The following is a 26,804-nucleotide window of genomic DNA, read 5'->3' on the forward strand; positions in this document are numbered from 1 at the left end:
TATACTCTATGGTATATTTGAAAGTTACCAAAGAAGGCAGCCCGGGCGGCTCAGCGGTTTAGCACCACCTTCAGCCCAGGGTGTGATCCTAGAGACCTGGGATCGAGTCCCACGTCGGGTTCCCTACATGGAACCTGCTTCTCCCTCTGCCTGTGTCTCTGCCTCTCTCTCTCTCTCTCTCTCTCTCTCTCTCTGCCTCTCATGAATAAATAAATAAAATCTCTTAGAAAAAAAAATGGAGGTTACCAAGAGAGGACATCTTAAGGGTTCTCATCACGAGGAAAACAAGAATATTTTTTAACTGTATGAGGTGATGTTTGTTAACTAAATTTGCTGTGGTAATCAGTTTTGCAATATTCATATGTCAAGTCATCATGCTGGACACCTTAAACTGTGCAGTGCTGTATGTCAATTATATCTCAATAAAACTGGGAAGAAGATGTGAACGTCTCATGTTCATGGACAAGGAGACCATGTAAAGTACAATGGGTGCCAGTTCTATACATACCACCATTTGCAGAATATGAGGATTTTTAAAAACAAACTTGATGCAGGAAGAAAAACAAATATTTGTGGATGTCTAGGGCAATGACTGAGCTTTTCCAGTAGGGACTCATGTCTAAGTCATTTCTGTGTCATGAATACTTGGCAAAGAATAAAAGCTCTTTCAGTGTTTTATGAAGGAATGTTTTACCAACTTGGAGGCAAAGATAGTCTCTGTTTAGAATGAAGAAGGCTTATGAATTCCAGAAAATGCTATCTTGCAATCAGGAAGGGCATTTTAAGGAGCTACCAAAATCCAGAGTAAGGCAGAACAAAGTCAAAAATGAAACAATTCTTGGCCATATTATTAAGCAGCAGAATTTAGATTATCCTAAAGTCAGATGTATCTGTAGCCAGTAAATTCCCTTTATCTTTTTTTTTTTTTTTGTCGTTCACTCTAACTTCATCAGAAAAGAGTGAAAAATTATATAGCAAATATCAGGGTATCTGCAACCCAGCATCTTAAAAAAGGCCTATTTCTTTTTGCATATTTCTTAAGACATCAGACGCTGTTGAAGCTTATTTGCAGCACCATTCAGTCCAATGTCCTCAACTGCCACAAAGACAGGTATTTGTTATTTCACGGTGTGGGTATGGCAGGGCTGCCGTAACAAAGAGACACAAAGCTTCAGCATTTCAAGAATTCACAGCTTTATTTCTTTATCACTTACCCCTACACCAGCAGCCCAGGCAGGGGTAGCACTGTTCCACAAAGTCCTTCAGCCTACTTCCCTCCTTCCTGTAACTTCTTCATCCCTGGGACTGTCACCACCTGCATGCTTGAAGCTATATCATGCCACTTCCAAGTGCCAGCTAGTGGAGAGGAAAGAGAGTTTGGAACGGATATGCTCATGTCTTCAAATGCAGACCCCTACATAGTACACATGCCTTCTTCTTACATTCCACTTGTGAGAACCTAGGCATACAGCCACACAGCACTTCACAGGAAGTGAGGAACCACAGGCTGGCTACACTGCCACATGCCTACCTAAGACTCTCCAACTATGGAGAAAGAGGTGCATGGATTTTGTAGAAAACCGGCAGCCTACTCTAGGCCATGCTACTATACTATTACCACCCACATATGCAAACCTAACACTATTTAAAAAATGGCAAATTAGTATAAACCACCAAACCTGAACATGCCAAAAAAAAAAAATAAATAACTGAATACAGGCAAACCTTCTTCTTGATCTAGCAGGTAAACTTCAAAAATCTCATTAGTAAATATAATGCTTATTATCAGTTTTTGATGGATACCATTTATCAAGTTAAGGAGGCTTCCTTCCAGTCCTACTTTGCTAAGTGTTTTTAGTTTCTTAATTATGAATTAATTATGAATGTGGAACCTTAGGCTACCTTAGGCTTTCTGTTGAGATGATCATATGATTTTTCTTCTTTAAACTGTTAATGATATGTATTGCATCAAGAGATTTTCTTTTTCTTTCTTTCTTTTTTTCTTAGAGAGAGAGAGAGCACATGTGCATGAGCAAGGGGAAGGAGAGTCTCTTAAGCAGGCTCCAGGCCCAGCATGGAGCCCTACATGGGGTTCAATCTCATGACCCTGAGATCACGACCTCAGCTGACATCAAGAGTTGTATGCTTAACCGACTAAGCCATCCAGCCACCTTGAGAGATTTTCTAGTATTGAGCTAACCTTATAATTACTGGAATAAACCTTACTTTGTCCCTATATATTTTTAAATCATTATTGAATTCAGTTTACTGTATTTTAGTTAGGATTTTTGCATTCATTGATTATAAGTAATATTGGTCTATAATTCTACTGTTCTGTCTCAATTCCACATCAGAGTTTTACTAGCCTGATAAAATTATGTGGGTAGCTGACTTTTTGGATTTGGACTCATAAATGGTTTGTATAACATAGGGAATATTTCTCCCTTGAAGTTTGCAAAAACGTGCCAATAAAACTAGGTTGCTTGGGGGGGGGGGGGCTACTGTTTGATTCCTGATTCAATGTCTTGCATTGAATCAAATAGTTTATTTTAAATGTTCTTTTTTTTTTTATGTATTTGCATTTCAGGCTACCAATTTACCTCTAGGAATGATTTTTGCTGCATTCTACAAGGCTTGATATATGTGACTTGCATTGCCTTTCAGTTGTCACTGTGATTTCTCTCATTCACTCATGTGGTAGGCTGAGTAATACTCACCCCACCCCTCTTCAAAATATGCCCATGTATAATGTCTAGAACCTGGGAATATTACTTTATTGCATACTTTGCAAGTATGGCTAACTTAAGGATCTTGGTATGGAGACATTATTCTGGATATTTGGGTGGGTCCTAAATGCAATCACATGTATCCTTATAGGATAGGGGCAGAGAGAGATTCCATTACAGACAGAGGAGGAGAAGGAGGCATATGACCACAGAGGTAGAAATTAGAGGGATGGAGCCATAAGCCTTACAAATTCTGGAGCCACCAGAAACCAGAAGATGCAAGGAATGAATTCTCCCCTAAAGTTTTCAAAAGGAGCATGGCCCTGGAAACACTGATTTCAGCCTGTAATACTGATTTCAGACTTCTGGTCTTCAGAACTGTAAGAAAATGTATTTCTATAGTGTTAAGCTACCAAGTTTGTGGCAATTTGTTATAGCAGTCATAGGAAACTAATATACCATGGATTATTTGGAAGTACATTTCTAGTTTCCCAATGTATGTTTGTTCATTTTTATTCTCTTTTTTTATGTCTCTTTTAATTCCCTTTCATTGGAAAACCATGATTGATATGATGATGGTTATTTGAAATCTGGAGATAATATTTTTGTGACCTATACATAGTAAACTTTTATAATTACCCTATGTGTACTTAGAAATAAGATATATTTGCATTTGAGAGTTGTAGAATTGTCTTTATATTTGTTAGAACAAAGCTTTATCTTCTCTTCCTATTTTCTTTATTCTTACTGACTAGGGGTCTGTTCAACCAATCATTTCTGACATACTAGAATATCTCAGAGTTTTAAACAATTAATCAGTTTTTCCTTATAATTCTTTTTTTAAAAGATTTTCTTTACTTATTCATAAGAGACACAGAGTGAGAAAGAGAGAGAGAGAGAGGCAGAGACACACAGGCAGAGGGAAGCAGGCTCCATGCAGGGAGCCTGATGTGGGACTCGATCCCAGGTCTCCAGGATCACGCCCTGGACTGAAGGTGGTGCTAAACCACTGGGCCACTGGGGCTTCCCAATTTTCCTTATAATTCTATCATCTTTTGCTTTTTGTATTTTGAGGCTACATTGGTAGATGCATACCATTTCACACTTCTGTATTTCCTCTCCCTAGCTCCATAGGCCCTAATTCCACAGTCATATATTATGGATTTAACCACAAAGTGGAGGTGAATTGATTGAAATCCTGGTCAAGAGGCTGCACTTTCATCCTTTCTCCTCTGTCATATATATGTGTAGCCTCAAGTATCACTCAGGCCCAAGTGCCAGGCAATGAACTGATCTCTAGATCCTTTTTTCTATTCTTTTTTTTTTTCTTTTCCATGTAGTAATGTTTCCTAGGACAGACTTCTAGCCAATGCTGCATCCCTCAGGACATGAGACACATTGTATTATTTTTCCATTGTATATTTATTTGTTTTCTGAGCCCCAACTATGTCTTCTTATCCATTATTATGCTACGTATTTGGAGGAGTGCCAGGAGCCATTTTGCCTGGAAATGCCCTGTATTATTTAAATTAAGTTGAGTAGAGTTTTCCGTTATTTGCTATTAAGGGATATAATATTATTCTCTCCATTTTATAGACTAGTAAACTGGGACTGAGAAGCTAACTATCCCAAGGCCCCCATAGCTCATAAGCCAGGGGGATCCAGAAATTGAGTTTAAGTCACTGCCTACAAAGCCTGTGGTCTTTTTCTTCTACTATGAACTTTAGAAATGAACATTTCTAGATTCTTAAAAAGTACAAATCTTGTCCTACCCTTCACCAACCCCTCTACCTCCTCCCCTCTCCACATCTATGGTTCTAACTTTTTTCACTGATGGCAATATGAAAGCCAAATTGAACTAAAATTGTCAGCTCTGAGTTTCCTGATAATTCTTACTTTGTTGGCTTTGTTGGGAACATATGCTTCCTGCGTGCCTGCCATGGAGAGGATGTGGGCTTGCTGAGATTCATGGTTCCTCCACGCCAATTAAACAGACTTCTGCAAGCAGAGCAGGTATCTTGAAAACCAGCTTCTTTGCAATGTCTGAATCCTTTCTTGAAAATGTGATCATATACCCTTCATCACCAAGAACAATTAATATTCTCTTCTGCCATATTCTCCTTCACTACTCTCCTTTCACCTTCAACATCAGTCAATTACAATCATTGCAAAGGAATACATTTTCTTTTTTTCTTTTTAAGATGTTATTTATTTTTCAGAGGGAAGGCAGAGGCAGAAGGAGAGGGAGAAAAAGAATCTCAAGCAGACTCCATGTCAAGCATGGAGTCCAATACAGGCTCAATCTCATAACTCTGAGATCATGGCCTGAGCTGAAATCAAGAGTTGGATACTTAACTGACTGAGCCACCCAGGTGTTCCAGGAATACATTTCATTTACTGATTCTTCTGTTTAATGTAACTGTCCACAAATTTGGACCAGACAATGCTCTTTCTTTTCCTCTTTTTCTCTCCCACTCAGTAGATAAGAGACTGCTGTGTATTATTGTTCCCTTCTCTGTTGGGAAGATAGTATTTACTGCATCATCCAGATGAACAGGAATAGAAGTATTTCCTACCCTAAGTAACTTTCCCATTTCCATAGCATACAGTCTGAAGATATTAATACAAATGAAGTTAAATCAGCACCAAGAATATAATGTTATTACCAATGTGTATAAGTAGTTCTTCCAAGAATGAACCTTCTCCTGAGTTAAAATTTTAAAAGGGGTAGTAACATATGTCAAGTTAGACTAATGAGATTGTCTCTGAAGTATAGAATTGAGTGAGTATACGGTGATACCAGAATGCATAAATTGGATTAATGCAAGTTCGTTAATGAAATAACATCTCATAGCAATTTAATAATGAGTTGGTTTCTCAAAGAGTCTTTCATGGAGCACTTGTTTCATGGGATGTTCCCTGAACTAATGGGCCCAGGCGCATTTCAGATACTCCCTGAGCACAGCTTCAGATTCATAGGGTCTCAGGTGTCTCCTAATCCAGTGACTGTGGTAGGACTACTTTTGGGTGGGTTCTGACCTGTTTCCTGCAGGTGCTCATGCTGTTCTTTCTCAAAGGCAGGTAAGGATCTGCTAGGTAGGTGCTTAGACCTAGGTGTAGAGACTGCATGTGTGGGGAAAGTGAACTAATTATGGAGGAAACCAGTGGATGACTACTGTCTCCTTCCTTCCCCTAGTAGAGAGCCCCCAGACACATTTCACCCAGCTCTTTGAGCTGCTCTGTGGGATCAGGCTGCTAACAGCCTGGGAAGCAGCCAGACTCTTGGCTGCCTCTCCCTTGGTCTTTGATGTGTCCTACCCATCACTCTTGACTCCCTGAGTAATAGTCCCCAGTAGAAAGCTTGCACTTAAAATTTGTCTTAAATCCTGCTTTCTGGGAAACCCAAACAAAACATAATCATTCTAAACATACTCACCTGGGAAATGCCATGCACTGAATCCCATTTCTGAAAAGCCATGATGCCCATCAGTTTCTTAAAGGTTCTAAAAAGTCCTTTTCCTAAGCAAACAAGGAAACAAAACAAAATAGAAAAACCTGCTTACTGCTTAAGTTTGTTATACCAAATTAGCAAATTGCCAGAATCATTCCACCATGAGACTCATTTGGAAAATAATTCCTCAAAACTGGATACAATACACACACCCTGGGAAATGCAAATATGGAGTTTACTATATCTACACTGAGGATATGTGGTGTTTCTGAGAGCTTATTTATATGAATGCTGCAGTGTGTTGAATGGTGGCCCCCAATAAAGATATTTCCAAGGCCTAACCCCTGGAATGTGCAAATATGACCTAATTTGGGGAAAAAATGTAATTAAATTAAACATCCTGAGATGAAAAACTCATCTTGGATTAGCTGGGTCGACCCAAACCTAGTGACAAGCGTTCTTGTAAAGACAAAGAAGAGAAATGACAGGCACAGAAGAGAAGACCAGGTGACCACAGAGGCAGAGATTGGATTGATGCAGCCATATGCCAAGGTACACCTGGAACCACCAGAACCGGGAAGGGGCAAGGAAGGATGCCCCTCCAGAGTCTTTGCGGGTGTGTGTGACTCTGCGTACACCTTGATTTTGAACATCTGACTTTTCAGACAGTGAAAGAATAAATGTTTCGAGCTACCCAGGTTGTGGTAATTTGTTATGACAAATTATATATGCACCTGTACAAAAGTCCTACAGGTGCCATCATGCATAATGGAAAAGATGCATGGGGGCAGCCCAGGTGGCTCAGCGGTTTGGTGCTGCCTTCAGTCCAGGGCGTGATCCTGGAGACCTGGGATTGAGTCCCACATCGGGCTTCCTGCGTGGAGCCTGCTTCTCTCTTTGCCTGTGTCTCTGCCTCTCTCTCTCTCTCTCTCTCTCTCTCTCTCTCGTAAGTGAATAAAATCTTAAAAAAAAAAAAAAAAAAAAAAGGAAAAGATACATGGAAGGGAACTTCTTTGTCACCTGGAAGGTCACCTGGACCTTGTCACCTGGACTAAGTACCAGGCTGCTCTCCTTGGGGGCCGGGTCCTTTAGACAGGGATTCAGAGGACCATGTTCTTCCTGAGAGCAGAGCAGGAGAGAGAAGGGGCAGCTCCAAGCACCTCAGTGCCGGGGACTTGGCTCTGACAGCCCTCAAACCTTGCACACATCGGTTCAATGTCCTGACTCTTGGTTTGCCTCATTTGTAAAGGTATAAAGTGGTTGTTGGTTCCCTTCCAGCTCCCAAATCCTGGGATCGCCCACAGGAGTCCTTAAACAACAGGCTGTCCCAATGCCTTTTCAGTGGTTGTTAATAGAGGAAGCAAAGGAAAAAGAGAAGAGGTGAAGAGGAGCAGAGAGAACAAGAGTCTGCTCAAATGATCAGGAACAAGCTTAATACATAAAAGTGGATTCACACTTGGGCTCATCCAAATAAAAATATCTAGACAAAGCTGTCTTTATTTCTTTTCCACCTTAATTAACTTGAACTTGGTCAGGGGTGGGGCACTGGTTGGCACGGAGAGCTGCAGGTGCCTTTTAGAATTTGGGTAACAATGACTCAGTCATCCTCAGTATACACTATTCAGATCATGCCCACTGATTGCCTGCAAAGTTTCACTTTCTTGACCTATTTCAGAAGGAAAACATGGACACCAGTCTCTACTGCAAACCCCTTTGTAAATATAGATTTCTAAGCTTCAGCAAACCTGTGACTCTTGTCGTCTCTTTGGTCTTCTCTGGCTGGGCCTTGAGGATGTGGGACAGTTCAAACTGCAATGCCCACTCTCCACTGACCTTCTTTTGGAAGTTCGGTATTTCCTTTCTGTGTTGCCTTTCAAACCCATGACCCATGACTGCTTCAGGAAAGCCAAGTTGAATTTTTTTTTCATAAATTGAATTATATTGTAAAAATTTACTTGGGTACTTCACTATTTAAAAGTCGCATGACAAGGCACCTAGGTGGCTTAGTGGTTGATCTTCTGCCTTCGGCTCAGGTCATGATCCGGGGGTCCCGGGATTAAGTCCTGCACTGGACTCCCTGTGGCCAGCCTATGTCTCCCTCTACCTGTGCCCCTGCCTCTCTGTGTGTCTCTCATGAGTAAATAAATAAAATAAAATAAAAAAAGTCACATAACAAATCAGCAGGTAGTCATCCACTTTTGAAAAGCAGTCTCTCTGGGGTCCTCTTCTGTCTTAGAGTGAGTTTGCACATAGTGGGGTGCGGCTGCACGCCCCACAAATCTTTCCAATCTTCTTTGAGACTCCCCATTGCCTGTGTTCCTGCCTCGGCCAACCTGCCAGGGGTGCTCTACAGAGTTCTGCAGGATGGCCTCCAGGCTATAGGAAGCAGCAAAGAGATTCTTGAAAGAGCGCCAGATGGAAAACACATGACAGTTTTGGATTCCTTCCAGGGCCCAGACAAGAAACACTACAAAGACGGTCATTTCTTCACAGGGACTTGAGAAAGAAAAAAAAAAGTTACTAATGTCTCTTAAATTTTTCCACAGAGTCAGAAGTAAACAGACTTAGAAAGAGCATATATTTCATATGGACGTTCTCACAGGACATTTGTAAGATGTTAGAATCGTAGCATTGGTGGAGTGAAGAAAGCCCTGGACAAAAAAACGAGGGGCCCAAGTTGTAGTCTTGACACAGCTCTGTGCAAGGGAGAATGGAGCCCCTTCCGAAACTGAACTGGGAGCTTCAGTTTGTCCCCTATAGAAGGGAAGGGAGTACCTCCTTCTTCTGGTTCTGGGAATGCAGGCTGAAATAAATATAGTTTGTAAAGGTGGTATCTGTTGTACATGTGTCAACTATCATCAGGAAGGCCTCAGGGGGCATTTTCCTGAACGGCATATCCAACCAACCTTGGATGGTTAACATAACTCTTGATGGAGCAGGTGGGTGGCTTAAATGCCCAAATTCTTCTTTTTTTCCCACCTTTTTTGAAAAAAAACAAATTAACTCTGGGACTCCTCATCTTGTGAGACAGCCAAAGATGTACGCGTCCTGCAGTTCACCTGAGTATGTAGTGACTGCAGATTGGCATCAGAGTAACTTGCAGCCAAGGGATGTGTAGTGATCTCATGGGATCATATGCAAAAATTAGAGTGTTCAGCTTGGGGATAGAACAAAAAGAGGCATAACTCCAGAATACTCCCAGTCGCTGGAAAGTTTTAAGCCTCCAGACACACTATCACATCCCCCCTCAACCATTATGTGCTTGAAAAAATATGTCCTCAAGTGGATCAAGGACAGTTTTCCCATAGAAATTATGCATAATTATGGGTCTCTGTTACTGTTCAAGAACTTGGCATTAAATGGACCATTGATATGCTGCAAGAATAAAGATACCATGACTCCAAATCATTGTACTTACTTAAACTAGAAATGTTATGTTCCATGTGATAGACAATTAGAACTAGACATAATTTGAGAAATAAAAAACAAAAAATTTATTATTGGTATTATTATCTACACAGGAAACCCAGAAGTCTCTGTATCTATATTAGTACATTTAGCAAACACATATAGCAAGTTTAGTGGATGATAAATCAGCTTATTTTTCAAATTTTTAAAAGATTTCTTTATTTATTTGTGAGAGAGTGCAAGGAGGAGGAATAGAGGGAGAAAGAGAAAGAGAATCCCAAGCAGACTCCCTGCTGAGCAGGGATCATGACCCTGAGATCATGACCTGAGCTAAAATCAAGAATTGGATGCTTAACCAATTGAGCCACCCATGCCCCCCAACTTATTTTTAAATTTTAAAACCAGCCACTAACTGTTAGAAATATTTTGTGGACTCCACCTCCTTCAGGCTGGTCAGCTACAGAGATCAAGTTTCCCCATATCTGAATAAGTTTGGTGTTCATAGGTAGAGCTTCAGGCTTGAAGAACAGGAAAGCCACAAAGGATGTAGCTTTGGATGCAATCAGATCCAATTGAAACCCTGGCTTCTCTATTTGGCACTTATGTAAATCTTGGTTTTCACCCATGCACAATGGAGACAGTGATGACACTTCTGACAATTCACAAGATGGCAATTTGGTTCCAACAATGCAAGTGGAGGTGCTCTAGAGCCAGAAACTCTTCAGAGTGGACCACTGCTATTAACTGAGTCCGTGAAAGCATAGACTGAAGCCACTAGGGCTTGGCTCTTCCACTAACACCTGCATAAGCTGAGCCTCTCCAGGCCTCAGCCTCTTCATCTTGGCTCTGTCAAGCAAGGATAGCAGTGTCCAACTCTCCGGGTTGTAGTGAAGACACAACGAATTACAAATTACTATGTGGAAAGCTCTTACAATACTGCACGGCACATGGCAAGTGTCAGCTCTTACTGTATTTTCATATCTCCCCAGAAGGAAGCTGTTTAAAAAACTGCCTATCACAAATAATAAACTGTATTTAGAGTTTTTCGTTTTGTTTTGTTTTGTTTTGTTTTTAAGGAATCTTAAAGGTGACCCAGGCCAATCCCTTCTTTTAGGGAAAGAAATTGAGACCAGAGTGTTTCCTCTGGGATGGGTCACCCAGGGGCTCCTGACTCCCAATTCAAAATTTTCCTTGATATTAGTCTCCTTTGTAAATAAAGATCTATATGAAGGCAACACTATCCCTATTAGCTAACCAAAGAGGTCACAAATCCCATAAACTACACCTTTTACAGATGAAGTAACTATGACTCAGCGTTTCAGGAATTTGCTAAAGGTTACCCAGCTCTGAACCATCTGAAATTAGTTGAACAGCATTATGGTTACTGGAGTAACCACTAACTGGTTGTAGAGCCTGAAGCTAGTCACTTGATCTATTCCTTGATACTCGAGAGTGGTCTGTGGGTCAGCATCATCCCAGAGCTTGGTAGCAAGGCTGAACCTCAGGTCCCACCCCAGACCTCACTGAATCAGAATCTGCATTTGAAAGTTCCTTCTAGAAGCATTCCTCTTTTCTGCTCATCTATAAAGGAGGCCAGGGATATTTTAGGTGCTCCCTTCCAGCTCTAAAATGCTCTGGATTCTCTCGTTTCCTTTGTATCCCCATGATCTCCTAATTCTAAAGAAATATTTGAAGGGGAAAAGAGTTTACAAAAGCAGCCTAAAGGTCAGGGTGAAGAGAGAGTGAGCAGAGGCAGATTTCTTTTCATTAGGGATATGGTTTGGGGGTGGCAGGAATTCTCCTAACCTTTGAGGGTCTGTGTGTGATGTTTGGATCCAATGATTGACAGGAACAGAGCCCTCTCTGCCAGGAGTCCAGGAGACCTGGGTGCTTGTCTCCTCTCCGCCACCAGAACAGCTGGGGAAGCTTACGAGATTGACCCGGTCCCCTGCCCTCTGAAATGAACAAATTGGTTTTCTACAGAGCTTTCATTTACACTATCAGCCTACACTATCAGAATCTGTTGTTGTTGTTTTTCAATAACCTGCTTATGTAACTTACCTGTGATTTCTTCGGGTGGGTTTCTAGCAGAGTGTTCATCTCTAACTCAGAACTTTGGCTGCAAAAGGAGACAAGGGTGTTCTCATTAAGGGCTTACCTTCACAATGACCAGGATTCCCCTGGGAATGGGGACCCGAGTGATTTTTCTACTCAGTTTATTTCCATCCTCCATGTTAAATAATTGTTCGATCACATTCCCTTTGGTCCTGACCTTACTTAAAAGGGCTGCCTTTCCTTGCACTCTGCTTATCAACCTTTTTACTCCTTTCTACAGCTCGGGGAGCACATGCCTGCGCTATCTGGGTGCTGACCACCCTGGCAGCAAAAGCAGTGTCCATGGAAACTAACCCAAGGGTGACCGAAATAGACCAAGTAAATTTCATCTTTAAGAGGCTCTGCCTGCTTTTGCCTGGACTTATGCCCATTTCTCTGAGCTCCAGCTGAAGTTCATAGCTACAGAACATAAACCCCCTCTTCTCAATCCTTAGGCTTCACCTTTGCACACAGAGCAGCTTGGAGTTCTTCATATGCATTAGGCTAAAGAATAGTTTTCTGTTCTCATAAACATGGAAGTTTTAGAAGTCCAAAGTTGACTCTGAAAGTGACACAGAGATACAGAAAGGTTCTGTTTGCCAAACACTTGCAAATCATTTTCCCTCCACAAAAGCTTTTAAAATGTCAGCAGCCTGCACATCTCTGCCTATGGGGCTGTTCCTAACACAGGCCCAGGGCAGTAATTTACTGCCCACAGTCCACCAGCCCCTGGACCCTGGGAAGGCTGTGAATATTTATGGACGTCCAGGCAGGGGTTTCCTGGAACTATCCAGGGGTAGCATCGTCCCTTTCACTCTCTCTACGGCACAGAAACATTTTTGTGAAGGTATTTTTATTTTAAATAAGTGAGCTCAACAAGTAAATACTAAGCAAGAATTAGTGAGAAAATGATGCCAAGGAGAATGAAGAAAGGTCTCTGGCACAATAAGATTCCGGTTTCTTTTTTCCTCCTCTCTTTTCTTTTTCTGAGGGAGAGTACATGGAATACCCATATCCAACCTCTCTGAGTTCTGTGTGTAAATCAGAGATCGTTTCATGGGCTAAAAACAAATTCATGCATGGGGTTTGCTGGTGTGGGCTTCATCTCCCTGTATAGTTACCAGGTGAAGGAAATAGTCATCTTCCCACTCCTTCCTAAGCAAGAAGTTGGAAAGATCAAACTTTGCTGTAAAGGCAATCATGAATTATCAAGAGAGAATAGAATTTATTTTTATTCACAAATGGGCCAAAGAGGTCTCTGGGCAAAATAAGAGGAAGTTAAAACAGACCAGAGGCAAGAGGCACATCCAAGTTTTCCCAAATATATTATTACTCTGTTTGACTAACACAGCATTCATAAAAATAGGTGAGGAAAACAGCACATTATATTCCCTCCAGAAAGGGAAATTTAACCTCTATCTGAAACGCATTACTGTATCATTTTAATTAAGGCAAACTTAGAGCATATATTCAGCTGAGTAACCCATTCCCTCCCCCCATTAACCACATTCTCCAGGCACTGAACAGGATGTAAGAAGAACTGCCAAGTCACTACTGGATCATTTCTCACTCTGAAGTTGCTTTCCCGGCATCGACTACATCTGACTCTACAGACGAAAAAACAGAAAATGATCTTCAAGAATGAAAAACTTGTATGGAGTTTTTTTTGCAATAGTCTTGAACAATTGAATGAATGCTGTGACCCAACTAGATTTTATTTTGCTTTTGTACTGAATGAGTTGACAGATTTGAGAGAAAAGACAGATTATTTTTTTTAATCCAGGCAATTTTGCAGATAAGGCTGCTGGAAATGTTAAAGGACTTCCAGCAATAGATGAACATTCATTTCAAATTGAGCTTTTAGCTGCATTTCATTCTGTAAGTTATTGTCTGTGCTCTCTTGTTCCTTGCTGTTTTCACATATAGGGCAAAGGTTTATAAAGAGCTCAAGTCCCAGAGGACCCCAAGCAGCTATGAGATGTCAACTAGGCAGTTTCATTACTAGAAATCTAGATAAACTCATTTATTTTAAGACCATGGAAATGACAATACCATAAAATAACTGGCTAGTTCTTCATAATAAATGAACAAGCATAGATGCTTTTATACACACACACATAAACACACAGACGGTACACGTCTCATTCAGCCAAACAGAACCTAAGGGCTTCTTACTCAGTGACTTGGAAGATCATTAGTTTTATTTGGAAATGGGAAAAAAAAAAGAAAAAATACAATTGGGTCTTAACTGCTGAGGCCAGGAAAAAGAAGAGAGCTGTGCTCGAGTATTTTTATCTTCTTCTGTGCATGAGTTCAGAAGGTCAACCATGTCTGTCTCCCACAGTATGACAAAATGACTGTCTTCCCAGCTCCTTGCTGCATCCTGGGGACCATCTACTCTTCCTTCCACCACCCCCCTTCTCATCCCCCATCTGAGCTCCTCTGAAGTCCATGTGATAAGACTATGCTACAAACTAGTCTCTTTGGGGTGGTCATTTTCAGACCCTCAATCACTCCTCTTCACTTCTCATAGAGTTTAGTTGTTCTTTTATCATCCTGTCACTCTCTCCACTGCTACCTTGTTATGATTCTTGAGGATTTCAATATCCACATAGAGAATTCTTCTAATAATTTCATTTCTTGATCCTCCCTCCCCCTTTGCCTCCTATGTGCTTGCCCTCCACCCCATTTCAAATAATCTGTCCCACTCCAGACTTTATCATTATCAGCTGGTGTGCCCCTACATAATCTCGATTTCAAACATTCCACCTGATGACCACTGCATCCTATTTTTTCAGATCATTACCTCTAGAGTACAAACTCCATTAACCCTTTGGCCCCCTGGGACTTCTAAGCACCCCCTCTCCTATTTTTTCATGGCTTCCCACCTCCTAGTGTCCTCTTCTCCTTCCAGACCTGCTTTTGATCCCTTGCTCAGTCCCTTGCACTGTTCTCAACTCCCTTTCCCCTCCTTGCTCCCTCCATTAGCTACAACATAATTAAATCCAACTTTGTGCCTTCTGTCTCATCTGGATCTAAATTATTAACCAAACCTCAGTGAGCCCAGAATGCTGGCCAGAAATTCTACACATTTCCCTGGTCAACTCACACTATGAATCTTTGAACCTACCATTTCATAATTCCTTTTCTATCCCTAACCTACTAAAATTTATTCTCCTTTCCTTTCTCTCAAGTAAAGACTTTCTTACTTCAAGGAAAGAGAATTAGTAATAAGAGAAATCCTAAAAGTTCCCACCTCCAAATGTACCAAATGTACCAATCCACCTGCGTCTGGGCCCATGAACTACACCCTCATCCTGTTCCTTTGTCCCACACCTTCCTAAGGTCACTCCTTCCCTCAGACAGTGAATTTTATCCCTTAGAGGGAAGAGAATTTTCAAGGGCACCTCTCCTGCAGTTGTGCCCTCCTCTCACAAAATTGCCCATTTCTCTCTCAATTTGATTATTGCAGTGAGCTCCCAGCCACGTTGTAATTGCAACCTTGGCATCTCTTCATCCCTCCACTACTTGCCACATTCTTCTACTCCTTCATAGCATATAAATTCTCCAAAGAATTATCTAAATGTACTGTCCCCCTAGTATCTCTTCTAATCCTCTCTTGACCAGTCAGGTTTTGCCACTAAAACTCCTGTCAATCCAATCCAGTATTCATTTCTTGGTCTTCTTTCTTGATCTATCCACAGAATTTCTTTACACCCTAATGATTCCCAAATGTCTGTCTGCAGCCTAGGTCATTCATCTGAACTCCAGACATTTATTTTCCTGCCTTCCAGGAATTTCGATCTCACTCTTGATTACCCACCCAAACTCGCTTTTTCTCCCACCTTCCTCTTCTGGATAAATGACAACTCCATATTTACAATTGGTGAAGCCAAAATCCTTGAGGTGTTCATTCCTTGACTTCTTTCTCTCAGATCCCTCTTCCAATATATCATGAAATACTCACAACTCTATCTTTGGAATGTATCCAGAATCTGGCCATGTCTCACGCCCTTTGTTCTGCTTCTGTTCTGCCATCGTTTCTTAGCAAAATTATTGCAATAGCCTTCTAATGTTCTTCCTGATTCTATCCTTTTGCTTCCCTTTCAGTGTGCATGTGTGTGTTTGTCTTAACACAACAACAAATGCTTTTAAGATCTAAAATTGACCTATTGTTCCTCTGCTCCAAATCTAACAAGGGCTTCTATCTCTCTCAGGATAAAATCCAAAATTTTCACCATAGCTTATACAACTCTATCTGATGACCCCTTGCTATTTCTCTATCTTCATCTCTTGTGACTTTCTCTCCCTCACCCACTCACATCCAGCTACTTGGGCTCTTACCACAGGTCATTTACACTTCCTTCTCTCAGATATCTGTCCATCTCACTTCATTCAGAGCTTTGCTCCAATGTCAAATTATCCAAGAATTTTCCCCTCTATTCTGTTGAAAGTAGCCCCATGTCCTTCATCTTTTTTCTGTCTACTTACCCTGCTTTATTTTCCCTTCACCCTCACTACCACCTAACATATTTATTTATTATGTTACCTCCACTAGAAAGTGAGCTCCATATAAACAATGGTTTTGTTTCATTGCTGTGTCCCAAGCACTCTGAGATACAGTAGATGAACAGTAAATATCTGTTGAATGAACAAATTAATTTTTAATAAGAACATTTAATAATAATATAACCCCTAAACCAGATTCAACCACTGATTTAGTCATTAGGCACTTTTTAAGCATCTTCTTTGGGCCAACAAAACCAGCTTCAAAACAAAAACATTACAACACGAAGAAAATTTGCTCACGAAAGACGACATTGATAATTATTTAAATATATTTCTGTATGTACACTAAAATATCCATATACCAGAACCATATCCTAGTCAAAAGGAGAACACTGAGTATGACACATAGCCATCAGTTAAAGAAAGACACAAATGCCAAGATAGCAATTGCTTAATACATACATGTTGACTAAATAAACTAAAAGGGGACATAGATATTTGAAACTAATGATATACTATATGTTGGCTAATTGAATTTAAATATATATATGTATATATACACATATATGTATATATGAAGAGGAGATACATAATTTTTTCAAGAAAATATACATTTGACATTTTGATGATCTGTAGAAGACTCTGAGTCATTGTAAATATATTATTTTTTACTATTAATAATTTGTGTCCTTGGTTCTCAAAAGAAAGAAAACAACTCTATATGCAAAAAACCCAAAAATTTTATTTGCAAGTTAATATCTCTGACCATTATTCTGATACAATCTTGAAAATATTTCAGAAGTAGAAGGAGTTGTTTTTAAACATTTATTTACTTTGATCAGATCAGGAGAGGGACAATATGTATAGTCAGGTACTAATTCTCTATCAGCTATGTGGTTGTAAATATCTTTCCCAAGAATGTGACTTTTTCCTTTTGTTCTGATGGTTTTTACTGTACAGAATTTTAACACATTTAGCAGTTCCTTAATGATAAGCACTTTTTTATTGCCTAGGAAATCCTTCCTTAACCCCAAGGTCATAATGGCATTCTCTAAAACTTTATAAAGAATGGTGTATTTTTTACATTAAGGCCTTTAATCCTTGATCTTTGTATATGGTTTGAGGCAAAGATAATACTTTATCTTTTATGCTAGAAGATTGATATCTTGTCTTTCATTGAATATGAAAACAAAATTTTATATTTATAACCTTCATCCTAATAGCTCTTACAGTTTTTTAGGGAAGAGAAGCAATAAATAAGTAAACAAGTATACAAATAGTAATAGTGAATATTCATACAGAGCCTTCCTATGTGAGGTGCTGAGCTCTTTACAATGATTTAAGCCATTCAATCATCAGAATTTCTCTGTGAAGTAGTAGCAATTAACATCCTCATTCTACATATAATGAAGTTAAAAAATAAAACAGCTCAATGACTTTCTCAAAGTTTCACCAATTATGAGAGAGCTGAGATTTTAATTTGGATTTCCATTCACCTCCACTATCTGTGCTTCTAAACCTGACACTAGACTGCCTCTCATCTGTGATGCAGAAAAAGCTGGAACTGAAAGTCATGTGGGGGCCAGTTACTTCAGCTTATCCCAGTTGGGGCTCAGAGGAGTTTTCCAGAAAGGACATTTAGGCTAACACCTGAAGGATAGCAAGAAAGAAGCTTCTCTCCACCCCAGGAAGGTCTATAGTTACACTTCTCTGGATCTTAAACAGATCAGAGAGCACAGAAGGAATGAAGGCCTTTTTTCTACCATTTAGGGTCACATATGTGCCATCCACACAGCAGACTGGACCCCAAACACAATGCTTCTTCTTTCTTAGTTAAGAAAGTCAGACACTGGGAAACAGCATAATGTGCTCTCTGGATGGGTTCTCCTCTTATCCCTGTCTTCCCTCTGTACTGCTGACAAGACAGAGGAGCCTTTGTGAAATCCATGATGGGAGCTCACAAATTACACAGACTCGTCTGACCCAAGTCTGAACATATTAGTCAAGGCACTTGAAAAACATTATCTTCTTTCCCTCAAGATACTTCATTCACAGTTTTACCAGACTCTTATGTTATAAATCAAAGAGTTTGTTGTTTTTAAGTTGCTAAAGAGATGAGAAGTAGTAGAAAAGATTTCCCCATGAACCATGGAGGGACGCTGGAACTTTCTGGAAATATCCCTGAAGTGTTGTGCTGACTTAGGCCCTTGTTAACTTGTTAGTAGGGCTTGAGTACATACTCAGAAACATGAGGGGTTTCTCTCACTTGAGCCATACAAAGGCTACTTGCTTCCTCTTACAAACCCACCTCTGCTCTCCCCCACATTTTTCTTCCTATGTTCCTCTCAGTTCACAAATCATATTTTTTGGCCTGTGAATCAAGAAATATAATCAAATATGGGTAAAGCCCCCTCTTGAAGCCCTCTGTAAGGCCATGAAATGCTTGCACTATTCTTGAGTCCTGGAAGGATAAAGATAAAGACAGGAGTCTGACTTCAATTAGAGAGGAGAACACTGCTGAAGAAAGGAACACTTTCAACATAGTTTGGTGTAAGAACTGGTGTGTGTGGCCAGTCAAGGGCATCTGATGCCTAACCTGGCACAAACCCCACCCAGCTAGCTCTACCTCATTCTCAAATGTCTGATGGTTTTCTATTACTTGGAGAAGATTTATAGTTATGCTTTGAGAAGCCTGTGTCACTGCAGACACTCTGTTTTCTCCTGGGAAGAGGTGGGAAGATGCTATTCAGGCCTTCTAAGGCTCTTGTTATACTGAGTTAGTAATATGAAATAACACAATCCAGACATTTGCTGGGGAGAATGATGTCAAGTTGACATGGGCCCAATACTTATTCAAAAGTCCAATAGAAAGAAGCAATATTCAGAACTGTTTGAAGGATCAATGTCAATTTGTTCTTCTAGGTGTACACAACCATCCTCTTGGCTTAGGAAGATTAGAAAGAATCCAGGCACACAGATTTCATTTTATTGGATCCCCAAAGAATTGCTTTTTATGAATTATGCTTTGGGGATCCCAAGAGCCCAAATCATTACTAGAAAAAGCTTTATAAAACTCCAACATCTAAGGAAAAGATATTGCTGAGGACATCAATCACTATGTCATGTTTGTGAGTGTCCCAGAAAAAATTACCTATATTTAGTAAGAATATTAATTAGAACTTTTCTCGGTAATGTGTTTTGTTGTTTTCCATCTTAAAAATATTGTTGATTGCTTAATGACCAAGTTCATTGGTTCAACCCAACCAAAACAGGTTTAGATAAATACACATTTTTGAAGCCTTCATTATATTCTTATCCTGACTCATCTTTCTTCTTTCACCTAAATTATAGTTGCCATCATATCTTTTATTATACATGTTATTATAATCAGCTAACCCATTCCTGAAATTAAGAAGAATATAAGTTAATAAATAACTTTGTAAAGTCTAAAAGATCAATGAACTTTAAGTTCTGCATATCCTCAAGGTCAGTGCCTGAAAAATCGGTGAATGATGTAAGTTGCATCACTTCTTACAGAGACTATCTTTCCAAATCTTAAGGAAAGTGGTGGGGGCAGTTCCATTTTGCTATGTTGAAAAAAATATCCTACCCTATACCTATAGCTCCCATCTCTATTTTTTTGGCCTTCGGGATGTGATTATTTGGAATTTCTGATTGCACCCCTTGTCTTAATCACAAAGGTAGCATTTATTTTATTTATTTTTTTTAAGATTTTATTTATTTATTCATGAGAGACACAGAGAGGGAGAGAGAGGCAAAGACACAGGCAGAGGGAGAAGCAGGCTCCATGCAGGGAGCCCGACGTGGGACTCGATCCTGGGACTCTGGGATCATGCCCTGGGCTAAAGGCAAGCGCTAAACCGCCTAGCCACCCAGGGATCCCACAAAGGTAACATTTACAACATGCTGTTAGATTCTACATTCAAAGTATCCTGCCTTTAAGATGGCCCTGGACTAATTGAGAATATGAGGTCATTAGGCCTCATTCTTTCCACCATTATGTTCTTACTATACTCCATAGTTCTCCTTGTATCCTTTTTATATCATAAGCTCTATCTTATATGTATATGTTGTTAAAAGCTATGAACTCCTTTTTAGAACTAGGTGGAATATAAATTAATAAATACTTTCTCATAGTCTGAGCTTGCTAACCTCTAAATTACAAATACCCATGAGGTCACAGACCTTCAAGCAGACCGTATGGTGTTACCACACTTATAGTAGACAGGCTACTGCTTCCTCTAAAGATGTCCACATCCTAATTTTCAAAACCTCTGGATATGTCACTAACATGGCAAAGAAACCTTGCCAATATGATTAAGGCTATAGAACATGAGCTAGAGGAGATTATCTTGAATTATCCAAGTAGGATAATAAAAGGGAGGCAGCAAGGTGCGGGTCAGAGGAAGAGATATGATGATGGAACTAGGGATGAATCAGAGATTAGAAGATGGCTACGCTGCTGGCTTTGAAGATGGAGGAGGAGCTATAAAGCCAAGCAACACAAGTAGTTTCTAGAAGCTGGAAAAGGCAAGAAATCTAGAGCCTGTAGAAGAAATGCTTTTGCCAACAATACCTTAATTGTAAGCACAGTGAGACTTCCAGCTTCTAGAGCTATAAGAATAAATTTGTGTTGCTTTAAGAGAGAAAATTTGTGATAACTTGTCACAGCAGCAGTAATCTAATACAACACTCCTTGAGAATTCTAGGTTACTTCCACATTACAATTGTGTATGGTTTCCCTTTTTCTCTCTTGCCCCACAGACTTTAAAATCACTCATTTTTCAGCCCCAAGTTTGGTCACAGTATATGGTCTAGATTATACCACCCTGCCTAGGATTGTTCAGCTTTGAACTTCATGCCTTCATTTTCGCATTGATACCCCTGTTCTGCCTGGGTAGTTTGCCCATACAGAATATCATGTTTCATCATTTGCCACTTTAACTAAATGGTGTTCACCTTCGGAGGGCTGACAACTTCCCAGATCTCTGGAGTGCCCACTGGGCAATCTATCCATCTTCATGCATTAGGACTCAATGCCATCCAGCATAACTGTTGCAATAAAGGAAATGTCCTATCTGTATGTCCAACATGGTACTCACTCACCATATGTAGCTATTGAGCACCTGAAATGTTACTAATGTGAAGAGAAGATTCAAGCAAAACCACAAATAAAAAGGTGAAATAATTGACACCACAGAAATATGAACAATAAGAGAATATTATGAAAAATTATATGCCAACAAATTGGACAACCTATAAGACATGGACACATTCCTAGAAACGTATAGCCTACCAAAATTGAAGCAGGAAAAATTGAAAATTTGAACAGACTGATTACCAGCAATGAAATCAAATCAATAATCAAAAAACTCCCAACAAAAAAAAATCTGGGATCAAGTAGCTTCACAGGTGAATTCTATCAAACTTGTTTTTAAAGATTTATTTATTTATTTATTTTAGAGAGAGAGAGAGAATGGGAGAGAGGGACTGAAGGAGAGAGAGTCTTAAGCAGACTCTGTGCTGAGCACAGAGCCCGATCCAGGGCTCAATCTCATGACCCTGAGATCAGGACCTGAGCTGAAACCAAGGGTCAGACACTTAACTGACCGTGTCACTCAGGCTCCTCTCTACAATACATTTGAAGAATAGTTAATATCTATTCTTCTCAAACTGTTAAAAAAATAGCAGAGGAAGGAAAACTTCCAAATTCATTCTATGAAGCCCAAATTACCCTGATAGCAAAACCAGATAAAGAAACCACAAAAAAAACTACATGCAATATCTCTGATGAACATAAATATAAAATTCCTTAACAAAGTATTAACAAACTGAATCCAACACTATATTAAAAAAATCATTCACTACAATCAAGTGGGATTTATTCCTGGGATGCAACGGTGGTTCAATATTCATAAATCAACCAATGTGATATATCACATTAATAAGAGAAAATATAAAAAACATATGATAATTTCAATAGATGCAGAAAAGCATTCAATAAAGTACAACACCCATTCATGACAAAAACCTTCAACAAAATAAATTTAGAGGGAACATACTTCAACATAATAAAGGCCATATATGAAAAACCCACAGTGAACATCATTCTCAATGGGGAAAAACTGAGAGCTATTCCCCCAAAGGTCAGAAACAACACAGGAATGTCCATTCTCACTTTTATTCAGAATTGTATTGGAAGTCCTAGCCACAGCAGTCAGACAACAAAAAGAAATAAAAGGCATCCAAATTGGTAAAGAAGAAGTAAAACTTTCACTATTTGCAGATGACATGATACTATGTATAGAAAACTCTAAAAAAATCCACCAAAAATACTAGAATAGATAAATGAATTCAGCGAAGTCACAGGAAACAAAAAAAATGTACAGAAATCTTTCATATTTCCTTTTTTTTAAATATTTTTATTTATTTATTCATGAGAGACAAGAGAGAGAGAGAGAGAGGCAGAGACACAGGCAGAGGGAGAAGCAGATTCCATGCAGGGAACCCGATATGGGACTCGATCCTGGGATTCCAGGATCAGGCCCTGGGCCAAAGGCAGGCGCTAAACCGCTGAGCCACACAGGGATCCCCTATCCTTCATATTTCTGCATAGTAATAGTGAAGCAGTAGAAAGAGAAATTAAGACAACAATCTCGTTTACAATTGCACCAAAAATAATAAAATATCTAGGAATAAACTAAGCCAAAGAGTCAAGAGACCTATACTCTGAAAACTATAAAACATTGACAAAAGGAATTGAAGATGACCCAAAGAAATGAAAACATATTCCATGCTCATGGATTGGAAGAACAAATACTGTGAAAATGCCTATACTACCCAAAGTTATCTATAGATTTAATGTAATTCCTATCAAAATACCAGTATCAATTTTTACAAAACTAGAACAATCCTAAAGTTTGTATGGAGAAAGACCTCAAATAGCCAAAGTAATCTTAAAAAAGAAAAAAAAAATGGTATCACAATTCCAGACTTCAAGTTATTCAGACTTCGAATTAAAACTACAGTTATTACATAACTGTAGTAATCAAAACAGTATGGTACTGGCACAAAAACAGACACATAGATCAATGGGACAGAATAGAGGACCCAGAAATAAACCCACCGTTAGAGGGTCAATTAATCTTCGACTAAGGAGGCAAGAATTCACAACGGGAAAAGGACAGTCTCTTCAACAAATGATATCAGGAAAATTGGACAGCTACATGCAAAAATAATGAAGCAGAACCACTTTCTTACACCATACAAAAAAAAAATGGATTAAAGACCTAAATGTGAGACCTGAAACCACAAAAATCCTAGAAGAGAGCAGAAGTAGTTATTTCTCTGACATTGGTCATAGCAACATCCTTCTAAATACATCTCATGAGGCAAGGGAAACAAAAGCAAAAATAAACATTGGGACTTTGTCATATTAAGAAGCCTCTGCACAGCAGAACAATCAACAAAACTAAAAGGCAACCTACTGAATAGGAGATGATATTTGCAAATGATATGTCATATGTTATCCAATAAAAGGTTAGTATCCAAAATATATAAAGAATTTATACAACTCAACACCCCCCCCCAAAAAAAACAATAGAAGTAAAAAAAATGGACTAAAGACATGAAGAGATATTCTTGCAGAGAAGACATCCAGATGGCCAACAGACAGAAGTTCAACATTACTCATCATCAGGGAAATGCAAATTTAAACCACAATGAGATACTACCTCCCACTTGTCAGAATGGCTAAACTCAAAAACTCAGGAAACAGCAAGTGTTGTGAGGATGTGAGGAAAAACAAAAACAAAAACCAAATCCTCCTGCACTGTTGGTGGGAATGCAAACTGGTGCAGCCACTGTGGAAAACAGCGTGGAGGTTCTTCAAAAATTAGAGAAATAGAGCTACCCTCCAATCCAGTAATCATGCTCCTGGATATTTACCCAAAGAATATAAAAACAGTAATTCAAAGGGGTACATACACCCCTATGTTTATTGCAGCATTATCTGCAATAGGCAAACTATGGAAGCAACCCAAGTGTCCATCGATAGATGAATGGATAAAGAAGATGTGGTATACATACCACATATGGAATGTGGAGTATTGCTCAGCCATAAAAAAATGAAATCTTGCCATTTGCAACAACATGAATGGAGCTAGAAAGTATAATGCTAAGTGAAATAAGCCAGAGAAAGACAAAGACTATATGATTTTACTCATATGTGAAATTTAAGGAACAAAACAAATGAACAAAGAAAAAAAGAGATAAATTTTAAAAAGACTCTTAACTACAGAGAACAAACAGATGGCTCCCAGAGAGAGGTGGACAGGGGATGGGTGATTCAACTGAAGAGGATCAGGAGTACACTTGTCATGATGAGCCCTGAGCAAAGTATAGAACTGTTGAATCATTATATTGTACACTCTATGTTAACTATGCTGGAATTTTTAAAAAGAGAGAGGAGGGTAAAAGAAAAAAATGTGATTAGTGTGACTGAGAAACCAAATATTTTATTTAATTTAATTAATTTTAAGTTCATTTTAAATAGCCACACATGACTAGTGGTTACCACATCGGAGAGCACAGCTAGGTTTTCACTAAATGCTTATTGATGATGAAAAATTGAAGTCATCATGTACCTTTAATCCTTAAATTCAAATCAGTAAATTTTCTTCTTACTTTAGAAAAAGGCAGTCATCATGAAAAATATCTGAAAATTAAAGACATTTATCCATAAAATAGGCTTCAGTTGTGTGACAAAATGATCGGTACTTAAACCAAATCCCCCAAACTATTAAATCCCTGCACATGATGCCATTACCTTCAGGAACTCATAAAAGGAAATGTCCTTAATTAAAAGTGTGATTTTTTGTGTGTGTGTGGCTCTGGGGACTTTTAAATGTCTGTGTATAAATAAACCATATTTGTAGTTGGGTTTGAAGGCATGCCTTTACTTTGTTCAGTTCCCAGGTTATACTGTTGCTCAGTTACCTAAGAATCCAGGTCTGCTGCTGGATTAGAGAGAATGGCAGCCTGTGCATTTTTGCTGATAGCTGTGTCCCAGGCTGTTCTCTGTGATTTATCTCCCATGAAATGCCTATAGCTGTAAAAGCCCATATAAAAAAAGAGTAAAAGTGAGGGTAAAGGAAATTTGTAACTACCAGGCACTTATTGGTCGCATTAACTGGAGAAAATATAGCAGGAGCTGTGGGAAGGGACTGTGGACCTGGGCTTTGGGCTAGACGGGGTTCCAAGGGCCGAGTGGCACTGGATGGAAGCCAATACCCCAATCATTCAGTGGAGAATGGTGCCCCAGCTTCCTGCCACTCTCCTGCCTTCTGCAGGTAGATTCTATAGGATTTGAACTAAACTCCTCAACAGAAATAGGCATCAAAATGTTAAATTTATAAAGCTTGCAGCTGACACTTCTTACCTTTGTGTAAGCATTTGTATAGTTAGGTTTGCAGGTGTTTTATAATCCTGGAAGAGCGAAGTCATTAAGTACTATAAGCACAGTCTATCGATCAAGGCAGGTGCTGGTTCAACCCAGACACAGGGTCTGGTATCTCAATGAGGTAGGTGTTTGTCTGTTTCTGGAGAAGCAATGAACTCCTTTATTTGGACACTTCCTTAACTCGTTATACGATTCATTAGTGCCAAACTTGCTTCCACTTAAATAATAATAATAACAACACAAGAAATAACTTTAAAACGTAAGAAACCTTATCTGAACTATAAATCTCAAGAATGTCTGGTCTACTTGGTCAGACAACAAAACCATCCAACATCCAAAAACTTCATGATAAAAACAACTCCTGTTTATTGCATCTAGAATTTTGCAGCCTCAGAAGTGCTTCTCTGGAGATTTCAAATGTGACATAGCTTTACACACAAATCAGTGAATCAATCACATGCCAAACGTTGAGAGTTTGTGGGGTCTTCTGAATAAGAATTTAATATTGTATGAGAATTACTTCTGTAATTTCTCCCTAAAAGGTAGAAAGAGTTGGGAGAAATATACCTTAATATTTATTTTTTAAAGGTATTTCCTTTCCCTTTATCTTTACTGGCTTCACACTCCAGAACTTGACTATCTTATTTGCAATGGTAGACACTGCCACAAAACAAATTTATGTGTCTCAGATTGAAGTTCCTCCACTTTGAGATTTCAGGGAATTGCTGTTTCAGTTAAAATTAAGTTAAATTAAGACTCTGAGTTCCAAGCCCTGTAACAAAAATACTGTATTTAAAATAGAAGCACCTGTATTCCCTAAGTGGATGACACAAAAACCTTTTAACAATTCACATTTCCTTGGTGTGTAATCATTTGTTTTTATCAAACTTGAAACCAGCACCAAATCTTCATATATTATCCTACCAGCCAAGATCACCTTACTCAAAATCTCCCAGTGTTCACAAAAAAAGGAAAAGTACCTAGTGAAGGCAGGAAAAATCAGAAGCTTCAAATCTGAAAAGTTGATGTTTGAGTCTGATGCATGGCTGGTGTGTGCTGTGCAGCACTTGGAAATTCCATTTCTGTGCAGTGAGTGGTGAGTGTATACCACTGGATTTGCTGGGGGCATTCGAAA

General features: G+C 39.2%; 1 long non-coding RNA gene across 1 annotated transcript in view; it reads right to left on the bottom strand.

Moving 5' to 3' along the window:
* Positions 1-1,220: 1,220 nt before the first annotated feature.
* Positions 1,221-26,804, bottom strand: part of LOC112908675 (uncharacterized) — a 150,737-nt gene continuing 125,153 nt past the window's right edge. Inside the window, exons 3-5 of the long non-coding RNA XR_012002565.1 lie at positions 11,647-11,704; positions 6,163-6,245; positions 1,221-1,356 (exon numbers count right to left, since the gene is read on the bottom strand). This is a non-coding gene — a long non-coding RNA (uncharacterized lncRNA). The remainder of the gene's footprint in view (positions 1,357-6,162; positions 6,246-11,646; positions 11,705-26,804) is intronic.

This window comes from Vulpes vulpes, chromosome 1 (assembly GCF_048418805.1).
Source record: "Vulpes vulpes isolate BD-2025 chromosome 1, VulVul3, whole genome shotgun sequence".
NCBI lineage: Eukaryota > Metazoa > Chordata > Mammalia > Carnivora > Canidae > Vulpes > Vulpes vulpes.